The 14,694-nt window shown below is 35.3% G+C and overlaps 1 protein-coding gene across 1 annotated transcript in view; it reads left to right on the forward strand.

Annotated features, from left to right (window-relative positions):
• The window catches only part of LOC136834406 (multiple epidermal growth factor-like domains protein 6), a 385,610-nt gene that overhangs the window by 56,576 nt on the left and 314,340 nt on the right, over positions 1-14,694 (forward strand). The gene's annotated exons all lie outside the window — the stretch shown is intronic.

A 14,694-nucleotide genomic window follows, 5' to 3' on the forward strand; every position in this document is an offset into this window, starting at 1 on the left:
TGATTGATGGAGGAATCCCATTAAAGGAGAAATTGGATGTTTTTGATTGTTTACTCACAACTATTATATTTAGTCATTTTATTAGACAATGTATAGAATACCTTGGTAAGAGAAAACCGGACTGAGTATAAGAAAGAATTTCAGGTCCGTATTGATATATGTTGATACATTTTTACAAATGTAAAGGCGATGAATTACGGAGATTTTAATGTTGGAAAAATTTTGAATAAATTTCTCTTGCATTTGGAAAAGATTGGAGGGAAAAGGATTACGTATTTGGTAGCTTATAATTTTTGTTCTGATATATCCCTGAAATCAAGATATTTAATTAACTCTGGCATTTACTAGGATTCTAGAATCGGCCAGCTTTGAAACATTTTGACAAGATTCTTTTATGATAAACATGTCTCAGCTAAATCAAATTCACGCCCGATGCCCCTAATTGTGCATTATTTATTGATATCATGCGGTACACGAGTACATTATATCTTAACCTATTCTGAAATGCGATCTGTTGACAAATCTCAAATAATACATCTGTGAAAAACACATCTCAGGAAAATATGAGTTGCTATTCTTCTTACTCTGTGGTAAGGAACGACTCTTGAGTTCCTCAGCATCTGTTCAACTAGAGATAAAGATGGCGTTTTGAAGAATCAGAGAAATATCCTTGTCAAAATAATCAAACGGGACATATGACGATTGCTTTTTAGTTGTGCTTTTCACCGCCCCTTAATGATGTCGCCACTGGTAGTGTTGTTTTATTCTATTTTCTATTTTTGCTCTCTCTCTCTCTCTCTCTCTCTCTCTCTCTCTCTCTCTCTCTCTCTCTCTCTCTCTCTCTCTCTCTCTCTCTCTATATATATATATATATATATATATATATATATATATATATATATATATATATATGTATGAATGTATGTATGTATGTATGTATGTAATATGTATGTGTGTATGTGTATATATTTGAAATAGTGAGAGAAAAACAGAAAGGAGATTTGATGTAGATAACTTCCTCCTTTTATCAGTCTTAAAATTCGGGCAACCCTGCGTCCTGATGTTTCGCCTTCCCTTACTGCATAAAAAGAGAGAGCCGGTCCGTATCAAGACAGTAATCTTAACAATGCAGATTTGCTGTTTACGTATGGGCGATTCTGATCTGGAGCCCGCCACATCAACTTTACCGCCTTCGTTAGCTATCGCAGGAATCAAGGTTAGTCATAATATGCTAAAAGGCACAAGGAAATATGACAGGCAACTGAATGGGAGATGGGAACGCATAACTGGTGTAACTGGTTTCTGGAAAACAAGAAAATCAAAATAGGAGGATTGGAAGGTTTACTTTTACTAAAATGTTTCTAGAAAACTAGGTGCAGGAAGTTAAGAACTTTATAACTAGTTATAGTACACAAAACAGAGGAGAAAATAAGTTCAGGAATGTTTATCGCAGACCACACTGCTACTGGAAAACTACAAACATAAATAGAAAAGCAAAGGAAATGAATCTGAACGTAACCTAACCCGGAATCAGTCTTTAAGCATTGAATTCACCCTGTACCTTCTGCTAGGAACTTGTTAGTTGGCGACATGGTGCCCCTGAAGTTCCTTGGAATCCTACCCATCTAAAGGATAAAAACGTATTGGAAGACGCCACTGGCGCCAGAGGGACTACAGTTTAAATGGGCTTCAGATTCCATGGCCCTTTTACTATAATTCGTTTTAAATAGCAATCCTTTTGCTCATCCGGACGTCATTTATGGTCAATAGATTAGGCTCAGCGGACCGATAAGATTTTCTCCAAGTGTTCAGTGATTAGACAATATACTTTTTTCCCTCTCTTCTCCATATACTACTTCTTGAGTCAGCTGACCGTGTTTTGTTGTATCAGTTTTTATTGTCCTTGCGTATGTATTACGAAATCTTTTTTATTGCCAAATTGAAGTGTGATTTTTTGTTAATATACTTCTGATATTATCAATGAGTAATTTTTAGTTAATGAATTATGGACTATGGTGACTATTTATATACACTACTTACAAATGTCTACTTGCACATTGATACCTGTATTTGTATACGTACCCAGGCCCTCTTTGATATGTCTGCATATCGGTATCATAGCCCTTTATTAGGAACACGCCAACGCATAGCTATTTGTCTTCGCATATAAAGAATTTTCAAGGATGTTTGCGTATTATGAAGAATTTCCTGTGCCTCTAGTGGAAAAAAATACATCACATCCAACAACAAATTTACGATGATTCACTAGTCATAGAGGGTATTGAATTTGCGATTCTTCCTTTTCTTGCAACAGATGTGCTCTAATATTTTGAGTTTCTTTTCATTGTTACTGACGCGAAATTCATGATAGTCGTCACAAGAAGCGCAAATTAATATTTGCTCCTTTGTATACATATCCACGAGCGAAGAAACGTGTTGCTATTTTCCCAGATTTTCGACTGACAGAGAAAAGTAAACATGGGTTTTAAATGAAATTTGATTAACGATTTTTTAATTTAAAGCCCTAGTTGGCCGTGAAGAGGAGACTTCAGCAAAGCCAAGGCCGTCCAATTAAACTCTTTGTCGGTCCCGAGGTTGAACGGACGGTACAGAGTCAGCGACCAATGAAAACAATGGAAATGTTGACGCGACGTTAACAATGGTCAGATCAAGGGTTCATTAGCCATCGCTTATTGCTTTAATTTTGTCAGTGTTCCGAGAGACTCATATTTAATACAGAAGCTGTTTGACATAGCACGCAGTGGACGTTCTCTTTGATGCTGTCGTTTTCTGACAGCTTTGCAGAGAGAGAGAGAGAGAGAGAGGGGGGGAGAGAGAGAGAGAGAGAGAGAGAGAGAGGGGGCCGGAGGAGGGATGGGGCCATGGAAATGCTTGCAGTATTAGTATTTCTTAAAATTTTAATTGTATTTTCTGTTGCCACTGGTGTCAGTTATGTTTGTCAAGTGTCAAATGCAAGTTTAAATACTACTTTTAGGACACCTTCGAGCAGATATTTATTAATTACAAAAATTGTCAAGAGCAGCAATAGCATTGCGAGAGAGAGAGAGAGAGAGAGAGAGAGAGAGAGAGAGAGAGAGAGATGGTTAATCCTCTTTGATCCCCTGTGGATTCCTTGTAAATACGAAGATTTGTTCTTATTCGACCTGTGGGTTTGATATTTCTTTTGTGAGAGAGGTAAGACCAGAATGTTGTGACTTGGTTCTGCAAAGTTTCTCCAGATCTCCTTGCTGATAGTAAGGAATTTATCAGTGGGTCGTTCCGGAATTTCTTGGAGGTCGGTTAGTGTGAGCCGCTTGTAAATAAGTGATGTGGTGTAGATGTTAAGTACAAATGTGTGTATATATATACAATATATATATATATATATATATATATTTTATATATATATATATATATATATATATGTATATATATATATATATATATATATATATATATATATATATATATATATATATATATATATATATATATATATATATATATATATATGGGAAACCTCTATACAGATCTGTTTAGCACTTTGCAGCTTCTTCACATGGCAGCATATTCTCGCCATTTAACGCCTCCTTGAATGCACTGAATAATTAAACTAAGCTCTGTCATAAATGGCCGCAGTATCATGGGTGTAACAGTTAACAACACATGATATACGACTGATTAGGTTTTAATCACTCCCGGGCGCAAGGCTTTCAGCTACTTATCTACAGTATATCTTTAGCAGGCATTCCTTAGGAATCACTACTGGAATTTGTACATGATGTATCTAGCTCGCCTTATCACGAATAATCTTAGGGATGACGCTGACGTTAAACGAACTCGAATTAAGCTTTGTGTGATTGGCACAGAGATTGGCACAAGGAAGGTTCAGCCGCCGTGAAATCAGACTGCTGTCGTTTCGCTGGTATTGCTGTTTCGTTTAAGGCTGATCGCTCTAGACAAGCTTTGCCAAAGAGACCTTGAGACGTTTCACAATTGTCTGTTATAGCATTCATGGACGTCCAACAAATATAACCTGCTACCACTAGGCCGAAGAGGTATTTCTTGAACACCATTTAGACAGCATGAAAAAAGGATTCAGAGAAACAGTAGCAAATTACTGTAAGATACTGATTATAATAATATAACTTTGGTTTTGCTCTTCTGGTTACCTTTACTTGGATCATTTTTTTTTTTAATTTATAAAGCTCCAAAGATATGAATCATGTCTATATATCTTTTATTGTTTTTATTCCAGCGCATTGTCGCTTTTTGTCAAAAGTCGTTTTTACTTTGTTTTAATTTTTTTATTTTAACTGTGAATAACAATGGAATGATATGTTCTCTTCTTTTCTTTAATATTTCCGAATTTTTAACCACCAATATTACTGGTGCCAAGATTCTTTTGCTGATAGTCTTCATTATTATTATTATTATTATTATTATTATTATTATTATTATTATTATTATTATTATTATTATTATTATTATTATTATTCAGGAGACTTAAGAGCAGTTCTTTTTTGATTAATCGGCATAAGAAGGTTATGTTTGTCTACTGCATTTTCCAGGAAAACTTAGGTTAATCTGATGATCTCACTCCAGTTTTGTAGGTCACAATAATAAACCCTTTCCAGCGTCCCCCCGCCCACCTCTCTCTCTCTCTCTCTCTCTCTCTCTCTCTCTCTCTCTCTCTCTCTCTCTCTCTCTCTCTTTAAGGCAGTGTTGGGTTTTCTGTTAGGAAAATGTGGCTCATTCCTAGTGAATTTTACTACCTTTAATGCTGCATCTTCTTATTAAACTTTGAACATTCACATGCTTTGTAAGTGAAGTATAAAAAAATGTTGTTTTACCTGTTTTTATATAAACCTTTTTTAACGGTGGGCACTTCTTTAGGTGTTTAACTAATCAGTTTTACTTATTTTTAGCGATAAATACCTTTCATCAAATCTCTACAAAGAAATCCTTTTGTGTGATTGTTGGTCGAACTTTAGGTATCGTAAAAACTCGATGTGGGGGAAGTTTTTGCGAGTCGTTCTCAGACATCATTAGGATGAAGTTCTGCATTGCTGTTTTTTGTAGCTGATGGAAAGGATTACGTGTCGAGTAATTTTGCATGCAAAAGAAACAGCATTGTCAAATAAAGTAACAGTTTTAAAGTAAGTTTTAACTTTGAATTTTTTTTTTTTTTACTAAGCCAAAGTAACTTTCTAGAGAAAGGTTTAACTTGCAGGCAGTATTGACATGAAACATCTAATTTTGAATTTACTGTTGGATAGATTGTAAAAGTACTTAATAAAAATTATTCTTTAGCCCCCGAGTATGTATGAGTATAAGTCATCTAAAAGGTGAGTGGCCCTGCACTTGCATCTCGACCAACCTTGCTGCAAAACATGATAGACCCTGCTGCTAGTTTCGTTTTAACTGTAAGCTAATCAACAGGTAATCCAAGTAACTTAAAGGAACGGCTGTCAGTCTGTCTGTCTCTCTGTCAAATCCGAATGAAAGTATGCCCGTTATTGCGAAATATTTTTGTGAAGATTTTTTTTTTTAACGTACCAAACGAAAGTTGCAGTTGCTGGCTTATAAGTTCTAATATAACGTCATTCCCTTATGTATCAAGCGCTGATTGTCAACTTGAATACGCCGTTAATGATCCTATATCAGCTGACGATTGCAAGGCCTCGCTCGTCACCAGCGACTCTGACATTAGGCGGCGATGAAATATCGTTGGTCAGCGAATTATCACTTATTTACCATTGGCGTTTTGGATAATTAGCTGCATGAGCTAATCTGGTGTTATAAAAGGCCAAAGGGTACCGGCAATCTGTTTTCATCTCTAATGATGTTTGGTATAGTCATTTAGCCCTTAATTGCTTCGACTATGCTTTTTTTTATTGCTATTAATGAAGTACATAATTTTCAGTAGTATGGTTGCCTTTACTATTTCATGAAAAACTACATTCTTGCAGTTGTTTGTTTTATAATGAATTAACTGGTATTATTTTTTTATTTCTGTATTTTTGTCTAGAATATGATTACAGTAATAAAAAAAAATTGAGTTACTCTCTCAGCTTATTTCAAGAAACTTCCCAGAGAGGTTTTGTTCTCTCAGTATGTTTCAAGAAATATTCCTAGAATGGTTTTGTTCTCTCAATATATTACAAGAGATGTTCTCCAAAATATTCCCTAGAATGACATTCTTACAAGTTGTTACAAGAAGATTTACTCAGAATGACATTTGGTTTAAGGAATGCTCCCCTGAATGCCTTTTTTCTTCCAGTTTTTTACAGTAAATATATCCCAGAATAATACTATTCTCAGTTTATTACTGGAAATTTTCCCAGAATAACTATTTTCTTAATTTATTGCAGGATATGTTCCCCGAGTGACTTGATTTTCCTCAGTTTTTACAAGAAATAATCCCCCAAGTGACTTTTGCCCTAAATAAGTTGCAAGAATTGTTCCCCAAAATGATTTTTTTTTCTTTTGCAAGAAATATTCCCCAGAATAATCAAGTTCTTTCATTTTCGTTTAGGGAATGTTCTTTTTTATTATGAAAAAATAGCACAATTGGATAGGCCTTAATTTTTATTCTTCTTTAGAAATATCTAAGTCTCCCTTTTAAAAGCAAATGATGATTTGCCCTGTAAGACAAGGAATAGGAATACAAAGAGGAATAAATCAGAAAGACAAAAGAATTCAAAGTGGAAAAGGAATAACTTGGAAATACCGAGGAATACCTAGAATTTAGAGTCAGGAGAAACTCAAGATTACAAAGAGGAATAAGACAGACTCAGGAATTTCTAAGAATTATAAGAATGCATAATTAGTCAGCAAGTGCTGAAAAATAATTTGAGGAATAAGAAGGACTCGAAAAATTCTAGGAATTAAAAGAAGGAATAAAGACTGGCAGTACTAAAAAATACGAAGAACAGGGAAGGCTTGGAAAATTCAAAGATTAACAACTACAGTCTGGAAGTTTTGACGGATAATACTGGAGAATGCATGGGGAAATGTGGCAGACTCGAGAAATAATGGGGAAGACAAATAAAGTAAAGAAGTACTGAGGAAAAGAATGGGGATAAGAAATCCCCAGTAAAGGTTGATGAAGACTAAAGGGTCGGAAATATAATGGTGGATGAAGGGAATACTAATCTAAACGGTGACTCAGAATTGCCGTATATTTTACCTTAAAAATGTTTGTGGTTCTAATGACCTCGACTTCTATTCTGCTTCTTGACTAATGTAGTCTCTTATGTATTAACTAATGATATTTTCCATTTGCTGGACATGGAGATTATTGGCACCTTATGGACAGAATATGATGCTGTAGCTCTGCCTGTCTTTACCTGTGTCCCCGTGAAGAACTGCAAAGAGACTACGCTAGTAAAGTAGACTAGCAAACATAAATATTTCAGTGAAAGCATGTACAGTATAAGTAAAGCAATTCTTAGAAAGACCCTTTATTTTTACTTTTTCTCGAGTAAACGAAAACCAGGGGTTACGTGCTTGATCACTGATGGGCCTTGCAGTGCCTGTTTAAAAGCTCGCAGGTGGCGATCAAATGGAAAAAGAGACGCCTGTTGGCATTCCCAGTCGGATAAGTAAGTTTCTCTCTGACAGACGTTTACTTCAGATACATATGCCCGAATCAGTTGCTGCACACACTTCCACATGGCGGTGGAGCCACGTTTTATTTTCTCAGTACGCTGTGTCGCCATAAAGGGATTGGCTTTGAGATTATATTATCCGTGGTTAAGGTTGCTTGCATAATTACACACCCACACACACATATATACACACAAACACACACACACATATATATATATATATATATATATATATATATATATATATATATATATATATATATATATATTATATATATATATATATATATATATATATTCGAAAGACTCATATCGCCTATAAAAAATTGTTTCCTTCATATGCACGACGTATCGGACACTTGTGAATTCGAGTGCATTTATAACTACCATAAACATTTTGTAAATGTGTAGATGTTCATTCGAAAAACGAAGACGCAAAAGACAAGGATATTTTATATTTGAATTCCAGTGCCCCTTGGTGCATGCCTAGGTGGAAGAAGCACCCCTTACGGAGAATTCGTTAGCAGGACTCTACTTTTCATTGCTAATATATTCATGGATGCAATGCTAGGAATCCTTTGCATCCCATCGCCTAAAACGTGTCTTTTAGAAAAAATCCTGTTTTGCTTTTTGTACTCGTTTGAACCTCAGTTTGTATGTTTTTTTTTTTTTTTTTTTTTTGTAAGCATACTGCAAATTGTAGCAGTCTTTATTCATGGAAACTTTTTTTTTTTTTTTTTTTTTTTTTACAACCTCTAGTTCACTTTTTAGAGTTTCCATTCTAGGTGTGAACATTTGATGTCATTTATTCTAGCCAGTTCTTTGTTAACAATCTCTCTCTCTCTCTCTCTCTCTCTCTCTCTCGTTGTTGGAAACGTACCTTATAATCGTTAGTGGCCTTAGTAGTGGTATAATTAAGCATTTCAGTCCATTTTTGCATGTTTCTGTATATTTCGATACCAACTATTACACAACAGAAAGTGTAATAGATGGTCACGAAACCAGAATTACCTTGATATAGCTGCTTGAATTCAAGGTCAGCGTGATCTGGTGGGATGACGACGTATATGTCGACCGCTGGTTCTTATGAAGAGTTAGAGGAATTTATTTCTGGTGATAGAAATTCATTTCTCGCTATAATGTGGTTCGGATTCCACAATAAGCTGTAGGTCCCGTTGCTAAGTAACCAATTGGTTCTTAGCCACGTAAAATAAGTCTAATCCTTCGGGCCAGCCCTAGGAGAGCTGTTAATCAGCTCAGTGGTCTGGTAAAACTAAGCTATACTTATGAGGAAATCAAGTTCATTATACCATTCGATTTGCTTACATGGGCGGAACGGTATATGAAGTTTATTACAGGGAAATAATGCATCCAAGAAAAGGATGATGAGGTTATGTAGGATTATAAACAATTAATCTGTTCATATGGATTTATTGGATATCTTCGAGAACGTATCCCATGCACACTCCTGCTTCCCTGGTCCCTGCATCTCTCTCTCTCTCTCTCTCTCTCTCTCTCTCTCTCTCTCTCTCTCTCTCTCTCTTTGTTTTTAATTACCTATTTATCCAATTCAATTTTGCACTGTACTTCTCTAGAGTTTACATTAATTTCCTGTCCGTAGAGGTTCAATTACCAGCGAAATGTTACTACCCGTTATATTTGGTGAAAAATTCTCTGTTTGATAAAGTATATTCAACCTTCCCATGCGAAAGGAAGAAAAAGGAAATGTTTAAATAAGTGTAAAAGAAAACAGGAACCCAAAGAATTCATAGGTGAAATTGAGTTTCACACCCTAAGAAATATAAGTATTCTTAAGAATACACATTCACGTAATAAAATCTGTACCTGCACATCCTTAGCAACAACTCATGAGTACACACCTTCCGTCGAACGTATGTATCAAATAATTTTATAATATTTTTTTTGTCCCTTTATATATGCAGTGACACGTACGTTCATGCATGTGCAGACTCTGAATGTGGGTACCCACAGTCCACAAGCAACTGTCAGTTTCAATATTTTTTTTCTTAAACACGCCGCCTTTTGTGGTACGCACTCTCATGTTTGTATAGACTGCAAGTGCGTTTACGCATGCAAGTAAATGTAAACTTTTATATAAATGTTCCTTAAGTCGCTGCCCTTTGTGGGACGGTATATATCTTTTCCACATGATATTTCAATCGACAGCCGACCGGTCTCTGTGACTTGTACCTTGTGTCAGAACATTCCGAAACGCCATCTTACCACTCCTCGTGTTCGTTGTCCAGTGAGAGATTTCTTTCAGAAAATCTTTTATTCATCTCCGTTACATCTACGTGGGAAAGGTAAGGTCAGCGTCTTCTACTTGTTGCTGTCAACAGTGTCTTTCGGTTCGTAGATTTCGTTGTGTTTATTGCACGTGTCGCGATATGGAAAGGTCAGTGGTGTTTGTTTCACCTGAACTTGTTTTGGATGTGATGTATTCACGTACATATTTTTTTTAATTTCTGCTAGATTTTGGTATATATCTTCTATTGGAATTATTCTGGTGAGAAGTAAATTATTTGTTGGCGACTGTAAGTCGTACATTGACTTTTATTTATTTTTAATGTCACGCCAAAAAGCTGTATATCATTTTGTGTTAGAGTATTTGTTCTAGAATAACTTAGACACAGTTATGTTTATAATTATGTGTATAATAATTTACGATGATGGGGAAATTTGACAAAGGAATATATTCAAAGTAAGAATTGAAAATTATTAAAGCACTAAGTATCACTTAAAAAAAATGGTGCCATGTGTGAAATTTGCAATCTTGAGTAGTACTGCGTCATAGTAAATTTTTAGCATCCTTCTTCGAGGTTGCTTTGGACTTATTGCTGTTGTAAGATTAGTGTGTAAACTTTCAAGGTTAAGTAATCCAGCGTTGAGCTGAGCTCGAATGATGTCGCATATGATGAATATATCAGCAGTTACAATAAAGATGATGATTTTGAAGATGGTGGTGATGCTGCTGAATATATGAATTTCATCATTAGCTTGTAAACTTTGAAGGTTAAGTAATCCTGCGTTGATGCTGAGCTCAAATGATATCTCTTATGACTATTCAACAATAGTAATGATGATGATGATGATGAATATATGAATTTCATTAATTAAAATGTATTGTTGCTGCTGTTTCTTAGACACTGCGTAGAAAAGTATTACTTTCAAGTTTTAAACAAAAAATATAATGATCGCAATTTTTAAGGATGGAAATTATTAGTATACATTCCAGTGAAGCATTCGTGTCAACATTTAAAATGTTAAAGGTCATTTATCGAATATTTCCGTTTGAATTAAAAACACCCTAACCCAATATGACGTCTTTAAATGTAAGAAGCTAAGTTTTTGGCACCACGCTAATTTTAAAATCACGTTCTTCCTCGTGGAGACAGACGTGTTCATTCACACAATTAAACGTAAAAAGATGATAGGGTCTGACAGCCTCTCATAAATGACCCGCGGCAGACAAAGGCTTCATTCACTCCTCTGCAACGCACTCATGCCTTAGTCACGGAGAGCCCAAGCGATGCCAAGATGAGGCTCAGCCCTCAGAAGCCTTATCATCTCCTCGCCTTCGTGTGCTCGTCCAAGCAAGCAAACGCGCAGATTGACTGACGTACTGTACACGTCTCATCGTTCTCTTCTGACACTGATGCTTTCGCATTCGCATTTTGCTTCTTTCATGCGCTCTAGTGGGAAGTCTGGAGCAGTGGTTTCTAGGGCCTTTGCCCGATTTCAGGATCGTTACAGAAATGGTGTCTCAGAGTATTTTTGTATTCTAAGATATATTGATCCTCGATACACATGCATGCGTATATATATATATATATATATATATATATATATATATATATATATATATATATATATATGTTTGTGTGTAATGTATGCACACACAGACTCACCTAGATATATATATATATATATATATATATATATATATATATATATATATGTGTGTGTGTGTGTGTGTGTGTGTGTGTGTGTGTGTGTGTGTGTGTGTGTGTGTACATAGGTGTGTGTATATATATATATATATATATATATATATATATATATATATACATACATATATATACTATGTACACACACACATATATATATATATATATATATATATATATATATATATATATATATATATATTTAGTTGTATTCTCAGTCACGGAGATAGAATATCTCGATGTACTCCATACATGTATATTAACACATCCTTCGTTCTTAATTTTGATATTTTCATTCATTTCTTTGTTGAAAATCTGTATGTTTGTCTATTCAAATTCAAGTTAAAGAATTTACTCTGCTCTTAAAGTTCACAAATACAAGAAATAACACATAATTCATTTGTTAAGAAAACTACTTCACTATTAACTTTAATGTTTGATATATTGAATTATTTGTGTATCAATGATGGCCTTGTCGTCAGTGGCCCCACCACTTTATTATAACGTGTTGGAACTGATTCAGTTACAGTGGGGCCAACTTTAACTATCTTGACTCGAATGATTTTAAGTTGCGCGTATTGAAAATTACAGATGACATAATCCTCTTCATTTAAAACACCTTTTTTCCGAGGAAAATAATAATTTGTTGCAAGCGATGAGTCAATAAACTTTTGTAGAAGGAGGTAGAATGTGAGCGCTAAGAAAAGAATACTAATTAGAAGTGAGAAACCTGTGCCTCCACACGTCAATTAATCTCTGCCACTCACTCTAGGCGGCTTGTCTCCAGGCAGCGACCTACTAGTTAGTGAACGTAGGGCTGACATTCCCTATTATGATTCGTAGACGTATGACCTTTACGGACACCGATGGTCAGTAATAATGCCACATCTGTAGCCAGCCGACTACTTCTTTAACTCTTAAAATATTATCTCAAACCTCAGGGCGTTTTGTGGAGCCAAGGTCGTTCAAAGTGAGGCGTATATGTATTTTTGTTTTGGATTTATGTCTTCAGAGATTCAATGCACTTAGAGATTTAATCACTCAGAAATTATGGAAACATAAACACAACAGTAATCGAGAAATAACAGTAGATTCAAGGTTATATTATTATATTATTATTATTATTATTATTATTATTATTATTATTATTATTATTATTATTATTATTATTATTATTATTATTATTAGTATTGCTGTTGTTGGTGGTGTAATTGTTTTTGTTGTGGTTATTGATGAAGTCAGAGAAATGTATGTCATTGTCATAAATTTTGTCTGAATGAGAAATTTCCTTGACAGTCTAGGATATACCTCTCACAGGGCCAGCCCCAGAAGAGCTGTTAATCAGCTCAGTGGTCTGGTAAAACTAAGGTATACTTTTTTTTTTTTTTCTCACAGTGTGTGCGTGTGTCACGCAGGCACATATAAACACAAACTATTTACATTTTTACATACTTCAATTTTTTCTTTAGTATCCTTGTACCTGTATACATTATCCTCATTATTCAGTGATTCCTTCATCATCTTCCTCTCTGATTTTTAATGCCAGCTCCAGGGCCTACAGCTAGCCTAAGCTTTACTTACTGCTGCTGATATTTTCGTCCTTGCTAGTCATCTCTCGTAAGTGCTCCGCTTATTACATCTCCAAGCACCTCTGTATGGTGAGTTTTTCATTTGCTTACCATCCAAATGCTGTCATTGTCCCATTACCCCTTTGCGATAATTTACATCCATGGTAAATTTAGAAGCGCATGAAGATTAGCGAGTTTTCTATTGATCATAACGTCTGTGGGGTCTTCAGTACTTTTAGTTTTCTGTAAAAGAAAACTATTGAGGGCGGACAGAAAAAGTGCGGACGGCACTTTTTCTGTCCGCCCTCAGTTCTCAAAACCTACTGAGGCTAGAGGGCTGAAAACTGGTATGTACCGTAGATGATCCACCCTCCTATCATCAAACATACCAAATTGCAACCTTCTAGCCTCAGTAGTTTTTATTTTATTTAAGGTTAAAATTTGCCATAATAGTGCGTCTGGCAACGATATAGGACATGCCACCACCGGGCCATGGCTAAAGTTTAATGTGCCGCGGCTCATACAGAATTATACCGAGACCACCAAAAGATAGATCTATTTTCGTTGGCCTTGATTATACACTGTACAGAAAACTCGATTGTGCCGAAGAAACTTCGGCCCTTGTTTCACTTCTTTTCTTTCATTATTATTATTATTATTATTATTATTATTATTATTATTATTATCTTTCATGCCTCTCTTTGGCACGCGAGGGGACAGAATGATCCACTCATCCATTCCCCAGGGAATGTATCTTACACCCTCTAACTATCCAGTCCTTTTATTGCAGCATCTTATAAAATTAAATGAATTTGAATTTCCTGGTATTAGCGAGGTCTGATCAAGATTAGGGTTTTAACCCTAAAGGATTGTGCTCATGCCTTTACTCCAGGCTCGAAGTCTCAAAATCAGATGGAGTAGATGCTTAGTAAGAGTATTACCTCTACCCACACCCGTTTTCTTTTTATTTACGAAAAATACAAATAGGAAAGGAAGAGAAATAACGAGAAAAATATGCGAGAAAAACTTTTATTTTGGAATCTTGGCATCGTTGATTAAGATTCAGTAAAATTAAGAGAATCGCTTTCTAAAATAGAAATGAAAGCAAAAAAGACAACAAAAGAAAAAGACAAAATACAAAAATAATATATATATGAAAATATATAAGGAAAATGGAGTTTCTAAATTCAAACTAGATACTTAAAAGGACGCACTTAGCAGAGAGAAACGGGGGTTGTACGGATATTAAGACTAAAATATACTGACGAACTCCCAAGCCTCATGAAAAGCTCTTTCTTTGTCACCTGGGAGAGACGTCCTGATCGGGATAGAGTGCAGAAACCAACTTCATTCAGAGAAAGCATTTCATATCGTTCGGAAGCGCCTGGGAGCCTGATTTATGCTTCCTCTCGATAACCCTTACAAGAAGAAGAATCTTTATAGGTGACGTAACGCGCTGTTGACGTAACTTTTATTTCGAGGGCTGTAACTTCCCGTGAATTTTACTTTATAGAAAGCATAATAATAACATGCTTCTCTTAAGGT

The sequence above is a fragment of the Macrobrachium rosenbergii genome, chromosome 53, assembly GCF_040412425.1.
Source record: "Macrobrachium rosenbergii isolate ZJJX-2024 chromosome 53, ASM4041242v1, whole genome shotgun sequence".
In the NCBI taxonomy this organism is placed as follows: Eukaryota; Metazoa; Arthropoda; class Malacostraca; order Decapoda; family Palaemonidae; genus Macrobrachium; species Macrobrachium rosenbergii.